Source organism: Phycodurus eques, chromosome 4, assembly GCF_024500275.1.
Source record: "Phycodurus eques isolate BA_2022a chromosome 4, UOR_Pequ_1.1, whole genome shotgun sequence".
NCBI lineage: Eukaryota > Metazoa > Chordata > Actinopteri > Syngnathiformes > Syngnathidae > Phycodurus > Phycodurus eques.
Window position 1 is genome coordinate 17537584 of NC_084528.1, and position 10295 is coordinate 17547878.

The following is a 10295-nucleotide window of genomic DNA, read 5'->3' on the forward strand; positions in this document are numbered from 1 at the left end:
CTGTCAGTCTTCCCGTCTGTCTACCTGTTTACCGAGTCATCTTTCCATCGGCGGGTTTCGAAACCTTCCCGTTCTCTACGTGGTCCGTAGCAGTCCCAAACAAGAGGCTTTTAAGAACCCTTGTTATTTCTCTCTCTTTTCTACCTGCTCGTTATCTCTTGCAGACAGTCTACTCCATCAGGATGAAAAACAATTGCACTGTGCTTTATCTTGCTAAACAATAACTACAGGGTAAGAGAGAACAGAGGAAGGGAAAAAAGAGGGATAAAATTGTTCCTCATAAATATGAGCTCTCCTCTTGCCCTGACAAGCGAATCGGGACACAAAGTCTTCTCTGGAGGAGATGGGTATTTTCAATTACTCGATGTGGAAGAGAGGGTCTGCGGCCAAATGTTGCAATCTCAACAGGATATCCGGGAGATGGTTCCGGACGTGTCTGAAGGCTCCGGCGCCTTGCTGGGGCATCACTGTAGCCTATTTGGTCTGTGATGATTCTCGACAAGCTGAATTATCTGCTCAACGGGTCGATGGCTTTGGCTGGGCAATGTACTCCTCCAAAGGGCCTTCCTGACTGTGCTGGTACCAGTTTAGCGAGCAGTCGCCCAGGGGTGCGTGCTGCCACTGCACTCCGTTTGCACCTTCACATCTAGAGGAGACGGACAGATGGAGAAGTGTATTAAAGTTTAGCACGCTCACTCGGCTCCTTGTGACTGCACTGCCGCTTGTCTGTCGGCCGTATTGTGGTGTGCGCACCCCCTAGAGGTGTGGTAATGGCCTTCAGGGAATATGTGATATTTTAATACACCAAACACATGAAAAATTGCTTTGTTGGCTACAAATGGCAATGTTTTGACTTTTCGGGGGGGAGCCTGTGTCGGGGAAAGAAGTTGCGCCAACTCTGTCAGGATGTTAAAGGAAAAACGTGGCTAAAAAAAAAATGAAGAAAGACTGCTCTAAGGCAGGGATTGTCAATGGTGGTGTTGGCATGGCATTATCGGCTTTCAGTGGGTGGATGACATTAAAATTGTAGCGCCAGTGTGGCATAAATAAAATAGTATATAAATATATACAAATAATCATAATAATAATAATATATAAATATAATAGATACAAGCTGTCATTTGGCCGGATTTTTTGTTTGACGTGCAAGCGTAAACTTGAGATACGAGTGCTGTATGGCGGCAGTGAAATCAACTAACTTCACTATACGCAGCAGGTTGGCAGATAGTGAACAATTATTTAAAAAAAGAAGCAAAAAAGGTTGCATCCCACTTTTTTTTTTTTTTTTACTGTCAAAATACACATAACAAAAAGGGGAATTACATTTATTGTGTATTTAAAACAACCAAATAACTGGCCTTAAGAATGCCCCCACTGGCTTGATGAGCACATACTGGAAAATGCCATTGACGGGCTAACACTTAGCAACGATAGTTGCAGCGTTATAAACCTTTAAGCAATGGATATTTGAACACAAACAGCGCAGCAACCCGTGATGTCAGACAATATTACAATACTCACATATATTCTTTATCCTCTGTGAAAAATTATGAATATTACAGCAGCTTACTGAGTCACAGTAATGTTTATAAAGTACAATGTTATAGAGTGCAATTTTCCTTATTAAAAACACATTCCATTTCTCCGGTGGGGGGGTTCTGGAATGGATTAATTGCATTTCGATTCACTTCAATGGGGAATGATTTAGGATATGAAAGATAGATTGATGAATGATTGAATAGATTGGTTTACGAGCATGGTCACGGAATAAATTAAACTCGTAACTTTTTTTTCAAGTGGGATGCTTTTATTAACTATAAACACTTCCGACATTTTTTTTAGGGTGTGTGCAGTTGAGAGGGGGGTGCGTCATCTCTGTTGGGATATCGAAAGAGATGTGTGGCTAATAACGAAAGACTGATCTCAGGCAAGGATTCCCAAAATGTGATGCGCGCACCCCTGGTGGTCCGTTTTTTGCCTTCCGTCAGTGAGTGAGATTAAAGATGTAATGGTACACTTTTGGTGAAAACCTCATGGCCGTGTTTCAGGGAAAATATTTAAAATGTTCAAAGCTTTTTCATCCTACACGTTAACATTGATTTTTTTCACCCCCACAAAAAAACATGGCTTGGCTTAAAAAGTTTGAAAGACTGACATTGTCATTTATATTTTTCGCCCGCCAAATGTGTTTCTTTTCACAATTGCCTTTATTAGCTATAAACTTTTGATGTTGGTTGCTGGGAGCGCCATTGCTGCCCTGCGTGCTCACGTCCACCTTCGCATCTTGTATGGATGGAGAAGTGTATAAAAGGTTAGCATGCCGACATTTTGTGTCACTCTGCTTTATCGTGTGTGTCAGTCAGCCTGTCTGCTCTGCCCTTGTCACCCTAGCCCCGCTTCCTCTTCACGCCGCCACTTGCTTAAATTGTCTCACTTCTGAAACACTCGACCCTGTCATGTCCTCCTTTTATTGGCTCAGACTTGATTTTATACATTCGTACCTGATAATTACACTTCTTGTCTTTCATTCACAGCCAACCAGCTGCCTACCGTCCTCAACTACAGAGCGAAATATTACAAATGTTTTTAATGTGTGGTTTTTTTTTTTTTTTTTTTACAAAATAAAAAGCATTTCCTCTGTAAGGATAAAACTATGACAAAAACACCCATCCATTTTCTATGACACTTCTCCTCATTAGGGTCGTGGGTGAACTGGGGCATATCCTAGCTGACTTTGGGCGAGAAGCCCGGTACATCCAGGACAAGTCATCAGCCAATCACAGGGCTCAAGACAACTATTCACAATCACATTGACACTTACGGACAATTTCGAATCTTGAGTTAACCTAAACGCATGCATGCACAGGGAGAACATTGCAAACTCCACACAAGACGGCCGGAGCCCGGATTCAAACCCCCAACCACAGAACTGTGACACAGATGTGCTAACCGCGTGTTCACCGTAATACATGACCCATTTAAAAAAGTACCCAAAATGTACTTTTAGCATTACAATGAAACTTTGATTGCCATGTTCCAGTTAAGTATTTTGTAGGTGTATGCGGGCTCCGAGGGGATGCAGCAACTCTGTCGGGATGGAGAAGGTAAGATTGATTAAGGCAAAGATTCCAAAACAGCGATATGGGTGCACTCCTAGGGGGTATTATTGCCATTCAGGGGGGCGGGGGGGTTCTTATCACTCTTCAGGAAGTATAGAGAGGGATTTTTTTCCTATTTTTTAGGGTGTGTGCATGGGAGAAGGGGGTGCAATATGATTTCAAGATTTATTTTTATTTTTTTAACTAAATAAAAAGCATTTCCTATGAAATTAAAACTGTAAACTGTTTGGGGGCGAGGGGGTCCGCCAACGCCAACTGTGTTAGGATGTTGAAGGGGGTACGTGACTGAACAACTGAAAACCGTAAAACTGAATGCTTAACCTAAGCCAGTGATTTCCAAACTGAGGTGTGTGCACCATCCAATATCACCCTTTTTGTGCAATGCCTGTCTAGCACAAGCATGCTTTTTCTTTTCACTAAATATTCCAAAACTGCTATATATAGTAAATCATGCTTTTATTAGCTATAAACTGCTCTGACCCATGCAGGGGAGTGGGGGTTCGCACACTGGGATGGCTGTCCGAAGTGGGTGTGTAGTTTAAAAGTTTCAAGAAGACTGATCTCAAACAGGGATTTCCAAACTGTGATGTTCACACCCCCTGATATTGCACCCCAAGGAGTGCGCAGGATTGAATGTAATGGTGGTCATTTGTCAAGTATAATAACTAGCACTCTACTGACTTTAATTTGCATATTTGCAGGACTGCATATGATGTTTTTAAATGGGCTTTGTTTTGACTTGAAGGGGCAAGGGGTGTGTGCCAACTCTGTTGAGATGTTGTAGGGGGTGTGTGGCTTAAAAGGTTTGAGAAAGACTGAGCTAAGGCACGGATTGCCAGGCTAACAGTCCGGTATAATATTACACATTTGCATTGTCTTTGTATTAGTCTTTCTTTTCATAATTGCCTTTATTGGCTATATAGGTTTGATTGGTTTTACGGTGTGTGCAGGGGTGCACCAACTCGGTCGAGATGTCGAGGTGGAGTCATCAATTGGAAAGTTTGAGAAAGACTCACTTAAGGCACAGCTTCCCAAACTGTGGTGCGTGGAAGGGGCACAGAAACCTTGTCATGTGGAAGTGTATGTCTTAACACAACTTTTTTAGTCTTGCCATATCATAATATGCCCATTTTCCGTTTGAAAAAGCTCACTTTGACTGCCCATATAATAATTATGGTTTTATGTTTCTGTCATTAAATTGTGCGTTTAATGTACGCTTCAAAAGTGCCATGCAGCAAGTGATGTATTTGACAAGTGCTATTTTGTATGCAGATATGAACTCCCTCTAAGTGCTGTGATTAATTCCCTTTACTTGATCGTTATTTTATTATTTTGTCCCGCTAATTTGTGTTGTCACAAATCATGTGCTCCTTTTATAAAGGTGCCAAGACATATTGTCACAGTGGGAAGCTAACAGGTATGAAAGTCCAGGACAGATGGTTAGCTTAGACAGAGTTGGCTGACGACACGGCAATTTTCTTTTTCAGCCCCTCGTTTTATTCATACGAGCTTTTCAAGCTTAAATTAGCTGGCGGATGTCAAATCTTAGCTCCCCCGACGAGGTCGCCCCCACTCTTGTTACTATGCAACAGTTTGCACTTGTTGAATGTCTACGAGCAAACCTGAGGCACCAACAAGTGCTCTAAGCCGAGAAGAAATCCACATGGTACTGACTCCATCATCTCGTCCAGGCTAACGCTTGTTGTCCAGTACAGGGGATGGTCCATTTAGAATGAAACAGTAGAGTTCATTCAACATATGCACTCCGATAAATACTGCTATGTGGACATCGTACTGATGCCCATATTCTCGTAGGACCATTAATTACCAAATTAAACGACCAATATGAGTGTATGTGTTGAGTTATGCAGCCTATTCCAAATACGGTCCTGCAAGAGCATTTGAACAGCAATTCTTGAAGCTAATTGACATGTGAACGTGCCCTCGCATACAATTAGTGTGAGTATCAGTATGCGGACACCATTTAGCTGGGCCCATCTGCCTATAGAGGTGGCTGGTCAATAGAGGGTGCTAGGGCACCGCCCTAATGCTCAGCTGAGTCACCTTAAATAAGGCAAAAATTATATAATGAAAATGAAATACTCAAATAAATATATTCCCAAATATACGTATATCTATTTTAGATCAGCAGGGTTAATAGTATACAGTCAATGGTGAGTAAAATAGATGAGTCTATGTCTGTTGTCTCATTTTATGGGACATCGTTGTCATCATGACATCATGTCTCATTTTGGGACGCCAGAATCTTGATCCATTGACTGTTGTTAAAGGTTTGACATGCACAGTAGGTATTCTTCCAATGCAAATGATACATCCAAGGTAGGGCGTTAAATTCTCGCATCCTTGAAAGAATGCACCCTCTCATCATGGAGCTGTCATCATTTCCACTCCGGCTAATGCCGATAGGCTAGCGGAAACTGTCTTTGCTCTGTCTCTGTGGACAAAGTACTTACGGGTTCTGTGTTGACATGTAGACTTCCTGGTGGAATACTAAATGTATTTGGTGTCTCATCGAATTGCTATTTATTTATTTCAAGTTATAGATCTCATCGCCCGGCTGCAATTCTAAATGGTAAATGGACTGCACTTATATAGCACTTTATCTACACCATCACAGTGCCCAAAGCGCTTCACAAAGCCTCACATTCACCCACTCACACACACACACATTCATACACCAAGGGGCGACTGCTGCCATGCAAGGCGCTGCCAGGCGCACTGGGAGTAAATTAAGGTTCAGTATCTTGCCCAAGGACACTTCGACATGTGGACAGTCGTAGCCGGGATTTGAACCAGCGACCCTTCAGTCACTGGACAACCCGCTCTACCTTCTGAGCCACAGCCGCCAAAAAGGTAAAGTTTAAAGGTAAGTTTGCTAATGTTGGTTGCAAGCTTGTGTGTGTTGATCACTTCAGCTCGTTTAACGTTTTAAATAGCGGTATGACTAAAATGTTCATATCTTTATCTAGTAATGTCTTTCCCAGTGCGACTGTTTAGAATAAAAATGATATAACGACTTCTAGCCAGTGTGCAACAGTACGACCTCCCTAGCTGTGCCTTAAGAGTGCAGTTGTGGGTGTGCTGAGCCTGAGAGCATGAGGGTTTAGCTCAGCGATTACTGCGTTCGTCCCCCAATCGGCGAAAGTCCCCCCTGGAGAAAACTCCACCAGCTGCCACTGCTGCCTAATGTAAAATTTGGGAGTAATAGGGTATAATCTCTGGGGCAAGTTTATCTTTGAAGGACACAAAGAAACGGCCAAAATGGCGCATTTCAAATGGCAGACTAACCTTGTTGCTTCTCGAGGCTCTTTCGTGGGTCTACACGTGATAGACATACCTAACACATTTCATGTTCTTTGGCTTCAGGGGCTGAATTTTCAAAAAGGAATTCTGGGGAGAGCTAATGAGGCATCTTGCCATACATAGGTGTTAAAAGCTAGGCTGCCATACAATGTTTAATCGCAATGACAAAAACTCAATTTAGAGTTGCGCATCTGTTGAGTATTGTTGAGATTCGGACAAACTCTCTAGGACAAGTTTGTTTTTGATGGACACCTGGAAAATGGTACCCTTAAAAATTGTACCAATAAAATGGAAGCGTCAAATCAGAAGCCAGTCTTGAGATTATTTTGTGGGAGTACTCGTGATTGACATGCCTACAAAATTGGAGAAAATTGGAACTTGGCGTCGGGGGCTGACTTTTTGAAGTTCTGTGCAAATGGAAAGCCTTCAAATATTTTAAAATATTTTGCATTAATACTATTTCTGATGCACTATATAAAATAAAATACTTTCATAGTGATTGCAGGCTAATTACAACTTAAAAATATGACAAGGGTGTGTATTCTGTCTGTGGCATTTGAACGGCAGATTTAAGGATTAGATGTCATCTTTAAGGATAATTAAGGAGTTCGTTCTTAGGAAAATCAAATTTAAGAGATCCACATTGCAAAGGTGTTTGGTCCACATGTGTAAGTGCATGTGCAGCCTTTGTCACTACTATTAACAGGTAATCTCGTAGCGGGTGTGGAAACACTGGGGTTGGCGTGAATTGGCGTGTAGAAGGTAAGAGCTGCAAAAAGACAGACGTGTGTGCTCACTGTGTGTCTGTGTGTGTCGCAGCTGTCATGCCTGAGGCGATTAGATGCGTTGATCTTTCAATCCTGCATGCTGGAGTCAAATATATACCTCTCCCTTCTCTCTCTGCATTGTCTCACACACACAGAACAAGGACAATCCAAATGATTGACACACACTCTGAAATAGCAGTACTTGACACAAACAAACACACACGCACACACACACACATACACAGGCACATCTATTCATTCACTGGCGACATCAACGTCTTCGGTGTGTCTGTATTCTGTTTGAATGTACATCCAGAGAGAAAAAGAGAGCGAGAATGACACTAGACGAGGGTATGAATGAGGCAAGGAAGCAAGGAGGATAAGGGCTGATGGAGAAATCGGAGAATGGGGGAGGGTGGGCGGGTTCAGGGTTAGAAGGGGCGGGGGTGACCGCACGACAATCGAAGTGAGACATTTCAAGCCGATCCAAGGAAGTAGACGGACAAGCTGGAGTTTCCATATTATATTGACAGCAGGGAAGTGTGATGAGGAGGAAAGGACAGCAGGAGTGAGGGTTAGATACCATTACATGGAAAGGACAGAGGGTGGGATGCGTCAGGAGAAGAAGTAAGGAGGTGTGAAGGCTGGATGGAGGAGAGGGCTTATGTTTGAACAGGGGACATAAGGAGGGATGACCCCTAGCTGCATGGAGGACAGCAGTAAGAATGGACAGGGCATAAGGAAGGATGCCTACAGAGAGGACACGAGAATGGAAGGTAAGGAGAGGACATTAGGATAGATGCATTAGAAGAAGACAAGGATATATTTTATGTATATAGTCATCAGAAGAGGAGATGAGGTTGGTTGAATCAGGAGAGGACATGACCCTTAGGAGTGGACATGAAGATGGATACATCAGTAGAGGACATGCGAATGGATGCATAAGGAGAAGTCAAGGAGGGGTGAATTCTGTCTGTAGGAGAGTAAATAGGGATTGAACGGAGGATGTGAGGATGGAGGCATCAGGAGAGGACACAAGCACAATTGCATTAGGAGAAGACATGAGAGTGGACGAACAAGGATTGATGCTGGATGGAAGAGTGAAGATAGGGACTGAACAGAGTATACTTAAGGTATGGACAGAACATAACGATGGATGCATCGGGAGAGGACATAAAGAACATTAAGATGGATACATCAGGAGATAATATGAGAATGACTGCATCAGGAAGGACAAAAGGAAGAATGAATGCTGACTGGAAGAGAGAAGATAGGGATTGAACTGAAAACATGAGGAATGGACAGGACATAAGAATGGCTGCATCAGGAGAAGGCGTGAGGATGGCTACATCAGGAGAGAACACGACCATGGCTGCATCAGGAAGGACAAAAGGAGGAATGAATGCTGGCTGGAAGAGAGAACATGAGGAATGGACAGTTCATAATGGCTGCATCAGGAGCGGGCGTGAGGACAGATATCAGAACATGTAAGGAGGGATAAATCCTTGAATGGAGGAGATTACAGAGGGATTGAACAGAGGACATAAGGAAGAACGGACAGTGCTTGACTAGAAAGACAGTATGGATGGAGAGGACATACAGATTAATGCATCAGGAAAGGACATGAGGATGGCGATATCAGGAAAGGACATGAGGTCGCATACATCTGGAGTTGACATGAGGATGGCTACATCAGGAAAGGGCATGAGGGTGGATGCATTAGGAAACGTCATGATGATGCATCAGGAGAGGACATGAGGGTGTGTACTTCAGGACATGAGGGTGGATGCTCAGAAAAGGACATGAGGGTTGATACATCAGGAGAGGACATGAGGGTAGATGCATCGGGAAAAGACAGATTAATGTGTGCTGGTTGGAGAAGAGTACATAAAGATTGAGCAAATGACATAAGGATAAACACAGGACATTTGGATGGATGCATCAGGAAAAGACATAAGGATGGCTACATCAGGTGAGGACAGATGGATATATCAGGAGAAGACGGGGGTGGATGTAGGAACAGAACGGAGGACATAAGGTGGAATAAACAGAACTTGAGGATGGATTTGTAAAGAGGACTGAGCATGGCTGCATCAGGAAAGGACGTGAGGATGGATGCTGGCTGAGAAGAGTAGAAATTAGGATGAGGTGGAGGCAAACAGGTGGGGGGAGAGGAGGAGGAGGAGGAGGGTGAGGCAGAAGCAGAGACACCGGTTGACGCTAGGGAAAAAAAAAAAATCTCCGGGCAGAGGAGAGCGCAGCAGACTGAAGAAGAGGATGAGGAAGAAAAGAAGAAGAGGGAGGACGGACACTCACCCATCAGAGGGGGGCTCTCCAGTGCCACGCACAATCCCCGCTCTGTGATTCCATCCTGGGGAAAGGCGCAGTGAGATCGTGGCGCTTCCGTCCGCTGAATACCAATGTGCTGTGGACCTGAGACACACACACACACACACAAATATAAAGTCCGGGGCTATGTGAACCACTCCACGTGAAATTAAAAAACGCATAAAAGACATCCCCACTCACAAGGCTCCCCCCGTCAACTCCGCTGGCTGAGGCTGAGGACCGTGCGCTATTTCCCTGCCTCACTGCGGCGCGCTCTCTCTCACACACACAAGGGGATGCAGATGCTCGCTCGCTCGTCCCCCGGTCTCTCGACGTTCAGCATACATCCATGGGTTGCTCCGTCCGTCCGTCCATCTGTCCTTCCGTCCATCCGTTATAGTACATCCACCCGGGCTTGCACTTTTTTCCCCCTCTCTAATTCAGCTGCATCCACTTCGCCTCCTCCACACTCTCTTCTCCACTTGCTCAATAGTGCACCTCTCTCACACTCTCCAATCTAATCATTTCTTTCTTTCTGCACTCCCCCCCCCCCCACCCCACCCACTCCCTCAGTCTCTCGCTCTCTCTCCCTCTAAGGTATTTTTCCTCAAAGATGAGCATCAACTGCCCCCCACCCTCTCTTCTTTTCTGTCAGTCTGCAACACACACACACACACACAAAATGGTCACGAGAAATAGAAAACACACTCACATTTATATGGCACATAATTTAACACACACCGGCAGCGGACGTGTT

General features: G+C 44.0%; 1 long non-coding RNA gene across 1 annotated transcript; it reads right to left on the reverse strand.

Annotated features, from left to right (window-relative positions):
* Window positions 1–558: 558 nt before the first annotated feature.
* LOC133401381 (uncharacterized) lies at window positions 559–10015 on the reverse strand. Its single transcript, XR_009768412.1, has 3 exons — window positions 9740–10015; window positions 9527–9643; window positions 559–646 (listed from the first exon to the last, which is right to left on the reverse strand). It is a non-coding gene; the product is annotated as an uncharacterized LOC133401381 (long non-coding RNA).
* Window positions 10016–10295: the final 280 nt, after the last annotated feature.